Here is a 10,474-nt window from a genome sequence, read left to right as displayed (position 1 = left end):
TGTTTTAATCTTTATTTCTTTAGTTTATTTTTGTGACGTTATATATAAATAGTTCGTTATATTTATTAGTTTCTTAATGTTCATTAAAATTTTAATTACACACCATTTGTGCTATTACTTATCGATGAATATTTGTAAAGGCTTTTAATGTTAATATTTAAAAAGGTTTTTAATGTTAATATAGTTTTACGATATAATTAGAATAGCGCAAAATTAAACTTGGAACAGGCACTAGCAAGTTCTTGTCAAGATTGGTGCAACATGTTTGTGACTGTTTTGTAATTCATTATTCATTGCACGCTATTTGGAGAACTATAAATATTTGTTTCAGTTTGTCTTTAATCGAGGTAAACCTAATTATAATTTATATCAGGTATTGATCGTTTATTGATGATAGCTATATACGATATCACCTGATATGACAATATTATGATCTAAAATATTATCGACATGAATATACAATGGTTTCTTATCTGCTTACGTTATTTAGTAATTACTTTCAAAAAAGCTTTTTATATCGGAAATATTAGTTTAAATATTTTATTCATATTAATTTATATATTTTATTGTTTATGATCTGTTTTATTTATATTGCTGACATTCAGTTATACTTTTTAAATTAAATTGATGTAGGAGAAAAAAGGTACATATATTAATCTCTAAAATGTGTAAGTATTTTTTAAATTGAAATTTACATGCATAAAATCTTTAACGGGACAGAGTGACCTTACACATAAATCGCATGCCAAAAGCTCGCCTACAAGAGTTCCTAATTGGTTTTTGTGTCTTGTCGTATTTCAGTCGTGAATGGCGGTGATTTATAAAAAAATATCTTTTGTCAACTGATATAATATATTGCATTTTTATAAATAAAAGTCATATTTATACGACGTAAACAATGATCTTAAGTTTTATTTTATATGTCTTTTAATTTAATGCCATTGTGAAATTGTTTATATGGGTATAATAATAAAATTAAGTTTAAGAAAAAATTATAAGTACAAAAAGTTTGTTATCACGCATTCGCTTTCGACGGTTCTTCTATCATAAAGTGTAAATTACTCAAAATAAGTGTTTTAGTATAATAATTTTCCGTGTTCACTGGGTAAGTTTTTTGACTGGCAACCAATCATAACTCCATCTTTAATATCACAACGATGTTAATGTTAATAATACTGTCATTGTTGTACACAGCCTTGGTTCATTCGAATTCGAAATGCGATAAAAATTATTAGTTCAATTTTTGAAACTTTTAAAATAAAACTAATTTTCCCTGTTATTTATAAACGTATTGAGTGATTTATTACAACACAAATCTGCATTTTTAATTACTGCCGAATTAAGAGTTGTAATAAATTCTTACGATTTATAAAACTGTACCAAATTTGTGCAACTTTAATACAAGACATTTGCTCTTTTAGTGATATAAGTATATTTATGTATAATATTGCGAATTTATCGTTATAATTTGTGTTGATATGAAAAGAAGCAATAAAGCAAACTAATAAGATTTCTTCCTCACTATATTATTTATAGAGATGGTATTTAAATTAACCATTTTTCCAACTCTTACATCACACTATCAGTGGAATGCAATGCATTGGAAGCTGTTAATGGGCCAAGAGCTTTGGCCTGTTACTTACATCACGGTGAGACATAAATACTTAGGATCGATAAGACACCCACTACACTAATGACGACGCAGTACGATTACGGCGCTGGAACTTTTTGCTACAAAAGTGCGTAGTTTAGTTAAACAATTTATAATTTCTTACATGTTGCACTTTCTTGAATGTTTGCACTTTTGGCACATTGATATGTGTTTAATGTATTTTAGAAATATTGTTGAATTCATGTTTAAAGATTTTTTAAAAATAATATTCGGTGTATTACTTAAGTTCCTGCTGAAAATTACTGCCTATTAATGTTTGTATTGTTATTTATAAAATACAATTATTAACTTCAAGTTAATAACTGGTCAATAATTTTTGAGGTGCTTAATTACATATTATAATATATTAGCGTAAGTAGCTATATATTAGTCCTTTTCTTAATTCTTTTAGTAGTACTACACAATATGGTATTAAATAAGAAGGTTGTGGCTATCAGTGCTGAGCGCTGGAAAGTAACTCTGTTCTCCAGGAGCTCCAGCTCAAACTAGCCAATCGGCAATTGTTCACTCTTGTTTTCTAACATACTCAGCGATGATGTGAAGTGACTTGTTGTCCCGAGTACAGTAAATAGCTGAAAAATCAGATACGCGGTGATTCTTTGAAAATGTAATGTTTTGGTGAGAGGTTTGCAGCTATATCGCAGTCATGACTTATAATTAATATTTTAAATGAGTTATTAACTGGCATCCAGCGATGAGTAAGTGTAATATTAAATAGTTGCAAGTCTTTGTACATAATGTAAAGGCTTAATTTGTTTTTAATGTTCCCTTTGTTGACAGCTTAAAGTACAATTAAGTATCTAGTGAGTGATAATAGTTTGACAGCGAAACAATAGCCGCGCTATTGCTTTAATGGTTGAAGGAGTACTTTGTTGATATTTATGTACGTATTTGTAATATTACGTAAATCGAAAATGATTTTACACATCTTTGCACAAATCTAAAAAATTTAAACGAATAATAAGTAATACATAAGCGAGGATTTATTAATTATTTGAACGTTTGTGTATACGAGTACAGGATGACATTATACTATACTTTTGTATATATAAAACAACATCAGCCGAAGGTCGTGTACTACTGGACATATGCCTCCTCTATAGTATTCCAATTGGATCAGCGTCCTGCATAAAGCGTCTTCCGACGACAACTTTGAATAAGGTCTTTCGTGCACCATGGCCTACGCTACGCTTGCCACTCCTTGAGCTTCACTCCAGAACTGTAAGATTCTGCGAACTGTAAGATCCCAAGCGACTGACTGTTCTGCGCTCTATGTGGCATGTCAGTTACATTCGGCTCGGCTACGGATCTCTTCACATCAGATCTGTTGTCATACATAACCTTTCTAAGAATGATCGGTTAATGAGACTCAGAAAGAGTGTACATATGCATATGTTGAAATACATATATTCTTAAAATATCGTAATATTCATTAAGGTTAACCATAGTCAGTAGTTTGCACATCACAAAAAATAATTTAAATAGTTTTTGTCAATTTTCTGAATCAAATCACAAGTAAAACCCACAAACACAACGTGACCAGCAAGTTAGTAAATTGTAAAGCGTGGTGTGTTGTATTACATTTAATATTTTTGTATATTGAGGATTGTTTGAAGAATTTCAAATATTATTTATTTCACTTTTTATTTCACTGCTTAGAAAGTTCTGTCCGTCACGCTCAAATAGGAATGCAAAGTGCGTCTCTTCAATAGGGTGCCGTCTAAGATAGTACTTGTGGCTTAATTATTTCCGCTAAACTACAATGCAATTAAATTATACTCGCTGGGCAGAATTTATACGGGAGCAAGAGAAACAGTTACAAATAATCGTAGCCTTCATGTCGTATTACACAGGGATACTTTTTCTTAAAATATGCGACAACAATAACTAACTCTCGGTATATATTCTAAAAAAAATACATTGTCTGCTTCACTGTCATTTTATGAATTTCTTACGTTAATTTTCAAACTAGTTACTATCACAGGTCATATAGAAATCAGTCCAAAACGCGTCTGCGCTATACAAATAACAGTTTTAGAAAGATATTTTGCTCCTATTTGAACGCACTTTTTACCTCCATGTTTGTTTCAGATGAGATAAATTAAATTTATACTGTATAATAAAAAAGTAAGTTGTAACTACAAAGGAAAAGTGTCGATTTATATTATATTTAAACGTGACTGCCGAATCCGTGACCCTGTTAAAATCTTTAATTTCAAACTAATTAATGTTTTTAAAATCATTCTTGTCCCAAATTTTAAGATTAATTTAAAAATTTTCACTATTATCCGTAAAAACAAACCGCATTGCTTTTAATGTTCAGGACTGCTTGAATGCTGTATACATATGTATGTACATTCTTAAGAACCGGGGAAAATAAGAAGCAATTTCACGTTTAGTAATTTATTTTCTGCCGTTATTGCTATTCGTAAGGCTTGTTTATTGTAACTTGTGTATGTATTTCTAATTATTTCTCGCAAATCTTGGTTGATAGTTTTACATTTAACCCTTCTATGGTTTCCTCGGTAACTATATTAATTAATAATATATAATACATTGTTGAAATTAAACATTAATTCTCAAGTAATACCATATAAACCTAAGATTTTTTACTGTGAAAATCATACATGTTTATCTGTCACTAAAGTCATAAATGAAAGTAAAAGGACGAATGTTCGAAGGATCGAAGAATTATTAATATTGAAATATTGTCGTTAGTTAGTAGAACCAACGACAATATTTCTGTAATATATTTTTAAGCCTAACCTGTCTACTGTAGTGGATAGTTAAGAGGTATGTACAGTGGTTACCTTTCCTACTTGCATATTTCAAACGTAGGTATGAGTCATGGCTCTGTGGTAACAATTCGTCAAATTATGCTTGTTGCGTATGATTAATTTGGTTATTCGTGATTTATCTAACATTACTTGTTGGAGCACTTTGAATTTATTTAAATTGAAATATAACTCTTCGAATTGGTTTAGAAGAAATGGTAAAAAAGTAATTTCAAGTTGACATTTCATCTTTAAACTTGAAGATAAAACAGGAAACTTTTACTTTATGTTATTAAAAGTGCCTGCTTTTTGTAATTCACATTTGAAACACGAAATTGTTTTTGTAATTAAAATGTAATGTATTCATTTACGTTCTATTATTAACAGTTATTACCATCGGCGTCCTACACAAGGCTAAACTTGCATAGTGAAACTCTTTTTTTTACAAGAGTTTCTTATATACAGTGATAATGAAGTTTAATTAATGATTTGTTAATAACTATCCTCTCATTATATTATTGTATAAAATAAAGTATAAAAAAGTAGTTGTGTATGTGAATATAAAAAGTGTGATCATATTCATTTCAAGTGTTCTCATATTTTAAAGATTGACATAATAATTTTAATAATTGTTTGCTTTCTCGCTTCAGTACCTGTATGTGTTCCGTACCTGTTATGTATACACATAATAAAATGTAGATTATTATTAAGTGCATCATTACATACTCTAATCGCCCATCAACGTCCAGTTTAGATAAGGGTTAAATACGAAATATTTCTATATAAATGATTGTACTATAAATAATTGATATTATTTCGTAGTCGATGAATTTTGTTTTTACTACAAAAAATCATCACGTTTTATATATTTTCACATCATTCGTACCTAAATAAAAGGAAGGTGTGCTTATAAAAATGTTTTTTTTTTATGTGAACAATTTGATTGATGTGATTTAGAAAAATTATTTTCTGTTTGGCCAAAAACAAACAAATTGCTTTTTTAACTTTTTCTGTTACCAAAAGGATTATTTTTAATTTAGCGCAAAAGTTCTAGCAACATAAAATATTACATCTAACTCGCTATAAAAGATTCTAAATATATATTTTAGTTTGTACATTCCGACTTGCAAAGGTCACACGTGAAAAGAAATGGTAATAAGACATTTTACAAAGCAAATGTTTTTTTTATAGTTAATATTATTTCAAATGCTGTGTTTATTTATCGTGGACAAAAGAAATTAAAAAAAGTTTTATAAAATTTATGAACACAGTTCACTTTGTTCTATGTTTAATTCGATTCTGTTTACTGTGTGTTCTGGGGTCTACGCTCGTAAACGGAAATGTGATGTATCTATCTATCGTTCGGAAATAGTTGATAGTACAACCGAAACGACTGACATGGTAATTTATTTCTATGCCTCTTGGGTTTACTCAAGAATTTATGCTTAAAAGTTGCGGATGTACATATTTATGATGAAAAAGAGTTGTTTCTCTAGGCGAACCTTCACGATTTGAAACGATTTTTCATTCGATTTGATTGTTATAAAGTTTTCTTTATAAATTATGTTACATCTGTATTGTAATTAATTTATCATATTAAAACAATGAAAAAGTAGTTATTTATACCAAGACAGCACTATTAACAAAGTAATAAAACTTTTTGTATAAGGACGCAGCTCATTGTTTTAATAAATTAAACAAACAAAAAAATCTAAAGAATAAAGTAATAAACGTCTGTAATGACGCGACATATTTGCGAATCATCTATGATAACGATCTTAGTACGCGTAATCCTGTACATACTATAGCGACGATATGAACGCGAATAATAGTTCCAAATTTAGTACTCTGGGGCTTTTCGGTGCCACGTTATTGGATATGAATTTATTTTTTCTGTTTTTAAAGAATTACCAGAATAACAAGAAGTTAATCGTCTGTTGCGATCTAATAAGTACAAGGAGAAAAACAACGAGTCCATAGTCTATCTGTAGTATACCAGGTATTATGTTAAGAAATGCTATAAAAATATTGATAATATTTTTTATTTTGTGTCCAATGATGTTTAATTTCTTGTTACTTAAGGTGGACTACTGGAAAATGAGTTGTCGTAAACCTTTTAAAATAAGTTACCATAACTTTTATATCACAAGTAGATAATTAACGGTAATTGAAATATCTAAAACAATATCATTTATAGAATGATTATAAAAATGATTTACAAGGTATATGAGTGTTTAGAGTTGATAGATATAGATACTTATTTTCTGTCCATTTATAATTAATTTCATTAGGTGGACTACCGTTTAAAAATTAAAAGTAATCTTTTTAATCAAAAAAGAGCTCGCGTCAAAAGAGTACCCAAAGTATTATTAAGTCATAAATAATTTGTTTAAATGGATAATAAACAATGTGAATAATAAACACAATTTGAAAGAGGAGATTCATAATTGGTTTTTCAATTACACCATTCATTGTATTGTACCAAATTTCTATTAGAGGTTGCCTTATTAACGTAGTTGTTACAATTAAATTAGCGTACCGTAAAATAAGGAATTTTATCGCAATGTACTAATTTATTTTGTGCACGTGAAATGTCAGTTATGAAAAATATAATGTTATTTATTCGTTTCGGATTAGAAACTAATGATTGAAATACTAACGCGAGAAATTTATTTCATGAATACATTTATTGTTATTATGTATTCATGAAATAAATTTCATTTATTTTATTGTTTTTCAAAACGGTGCTTCCACTCGCAATATTGCTTGGAATAGTAAATTAAATTTTATAAATTCACTCAATTTTACTGAATCTGAATATGTTACATAGGACGAATCATTTGACATTTGTTAATAAACATATGATATAATATAATAAACATTTACTACACAACATATTTTTGGTGATCTTTGTTTTGTTTTATTTAACAATAATACTTGTATAGCAAACAAAACGGGTAATCCGAGGTGTGATAAAAAAACGATGGACGAATTAATATACCAGGAACGTTTCTTTGTCCATTTGAATGAATTCGTTCGATAATCTAATTCATTGAGATAGTCTGTAACAATTTGTAAGTTGCAATTATCTATCGGCTTCCACAGCCAGAAGAGTGAGATCATGTTCGCTGTAATTGTCGCGCATCATGGATTTTGAACAACGCGTTAACGTAAAATTTTGTTTAATGCTGCAAAAAAGTGCCAAAGAAGCTCATGTAATATTAAAATTAATGTAATGTGATAATGACTTTGAAGACGGTTTAAAATTGGTATGAGCGATTCAAAAGCAGGAATGAATCGGTTGAGAATGAGCAAACCTTTGCTCATTCTCAACCGATTCATGGGCGCCCTTCGATCTTAAAAACCGATGAAAACGTGTATTAAGTAACAAAAATCGTTCGATTAATTGACGATGCGAGAGCTTCCTCGGGAACTACACATCTCATATGGGTGGATCTGTGCTGAGAAATTATAAAGGAGAAAGAGATCCAGAATATGCGCAAAGGGTTCCTTCTTCCATTACGACAACGCACAGAGCCACACAACGCTACTAATTCGCGAGTTTTTGACAAAAAAAATGACTGCATATTTACACCCAACTAAAATAAAAAAAGTGCTGAAAGGAAACCGTTTTGACACAATCCCGACATTGAAAGAGCTAAGGGCCTTCCGAAAGAAGCATGTCTGGAGTGCTTCCAACCGTGGAATCAATTTTGGAGAGTGTGCAGCGGAACTGCACCAACACTAATACATCTAATTTCTTTCATTGAACAACAAGACGTACGGATTTACGACATCAGTAAACGGTTGAAATTCATTCCATCCGCACTGTGTTTTGCTAATACTTTTATAGTGCGAACGGCCAAGCAATGGAACAACCTGCCGGCGACATTGTTTCCAGACAATTGTAACAAAGGTCAAACGCTTCACCTACAAAGGATGAAAAAAAAACCAACGTTGGGATAAGTGCATCGCTAGCCAAAGAGAGTAATTTGAAGAATAAACTTAATATTTTATTCGCAATAAAATTTGTCACCGTATTTTTGATCATACCTCGTAAAAAAACAATTTCATTTGATTTTATTTACAAGTAATTTATGAGACCGCTTCACAGAAATTCCATCCTGCTTATCTAAGTAAGAATTTATTGTACGATGAAAACAAAAAAAATGTAATTCAAGTTGCTTAAACCGATTAGTCCCGTAAATTTTTTGAAAGTATTATTGCTGAGTTTTGTCTTGCAAATAGATATTTACAAAATATTTGATTAAATATTAGGATAAAAGTTGAATAAAACCTGTCATATTCATCTAATTTGCACGACAAAAACAAATTTTCGAGTGTTTCGTCGTTACTAAAAAATTGTCAGTAAGGAATTCGCCTTAAAAATTCCTTTGTACGAAATTTAGGTATATGTATTTGTAATATATTATAAGTGTTACTTTGTTATGATATTAAATACTATAATAAAAAACCATAATATATAATAATATACCTTAAAAAGACACGTCGAGAAACAACGTTTCTGTAGTAGGTTTAGTAGGACGAACTGTAAGCGGTTTGCATCCAGCGTTTTTCTTTCAAGATATGATTTATAAGTTTCAAAAAGTGATCCAACTTATATTTCAGGAAGTGTGTTTTTCTCACTGCTGAATAATGTCTCAGGAGAATTGTGATGCAATAAGTATATTACAGCTTACTCTAAACTTTCTATTATATTTCATATCTGTAATAGAAGATCTCACAACGTAGTTCGATGGGTATTGTAATTCATTCAAACCATATTCAGGTCAAAGTATAATAGATAATTTTTGAATAAAAGATCAGTTTATATAAATCTCATTACATATGAAACAACCGTTTAAAAATAGTAATGTTTTTCTTACTCTTTACAATGAAATCTACAAAGCGAATAACATTCTATTTTAATTTTATATCTGTCTATCTATTCTAAATATTTAACTTTTTTCTTCATAATAACGCCATGATGTTCACGTCGTTATACTATGTAATAATAATATTAAATACCCGAAAATTTGTTTATCTTTTATAAACAAGTACTTGCTAGATTAAAACTTGATAATTACCGGCAAATTTAATATCCAAAACAATATAATTTATAGGACGACGTTGACAAGCTATATTAGTTTTATGAGTTGATGGAAGGATCAGATATACTTGGCATACTTGCTTTCGTAGTTTCAAAAATAATGAAGTACCTTTCTGTAATTAGCTTTCTCAATGAAGTGGTTAATTAAAAACCTCTGTTTCAACCTAATGAAAAATAATTGATTAAGTTAGAAAACGTAAATAAAATAATTAATATTTAACATAAAATTAATTTTTTCTTTCCTAAAGTTTACTTTGAAAATTTTAGTTAGTGGCAAATTTGTTAGTATTAAGTTTTTGTAATTAGATTTGTAATATTTCCACTGACCCGATACAGGCCTAAGAGTGAAGGTTTGAACCGTAATCCACAGGAGTACAAACCAAGCAAGTCGAGCGCGGATTGTTTACCATAATCTTTTCTCCTTAATTGAATTACTCTTTTCATATATTGTATATATTATATATATTACATATATTTTCATATATGTAATATGCAAATAATCCATTGATTTAACGACGTAACACATAATATTCTACATAAATAATTTCATTTACGTACTAATTTAAAATAATGCAGTAGTTAAATACATAAATGAGAAAATATGAAAAATACATAAACTCGTTAAGAACAAATTCAGAATGGTCAGAAAATAAAAAGAAGGTTGTAATATCGCTCTTAATAAATAAGCAGAATGTGAAAAATGGCGATAAGATTTCGGTATAACAATTCGTTTTATGCGTCAGACGCTCTTTACACGACATAGGTCTCCCTCAAAGATGTGAATGGGAGGATATAACATAATCGCCACGTTTAGCAGAGGACGCTGCTGCCCATCCAGTAGAAACTTCTTTGTGAGCAGTGGCAAAATTAATGCAGAAAGTGTGAATTATTTAAGATTGTATCCCGGGAATGGAACCT

This window comes from Battus philenor, unplaced genomic scaffold, assembly GCF_028537555.1.
Source record: "Battus philenor isolate CCGP_79_NKW_IND1 unplaced genomic scaffold, ilBatPhil1.0.hap1 SCAF_2, whole genome shotgun sequence".
NCBI classification, from domain to species: Eukaryota; Metazoa; Arthropoda; class Insecta; order Lepidoptera; family Papilionidae; genus Battus; species Battus philenor.
The sequence above is the reverse complement of the archived record's forward strand: the minus strand, read 5'-3'. Positions refer to the sequence as shown.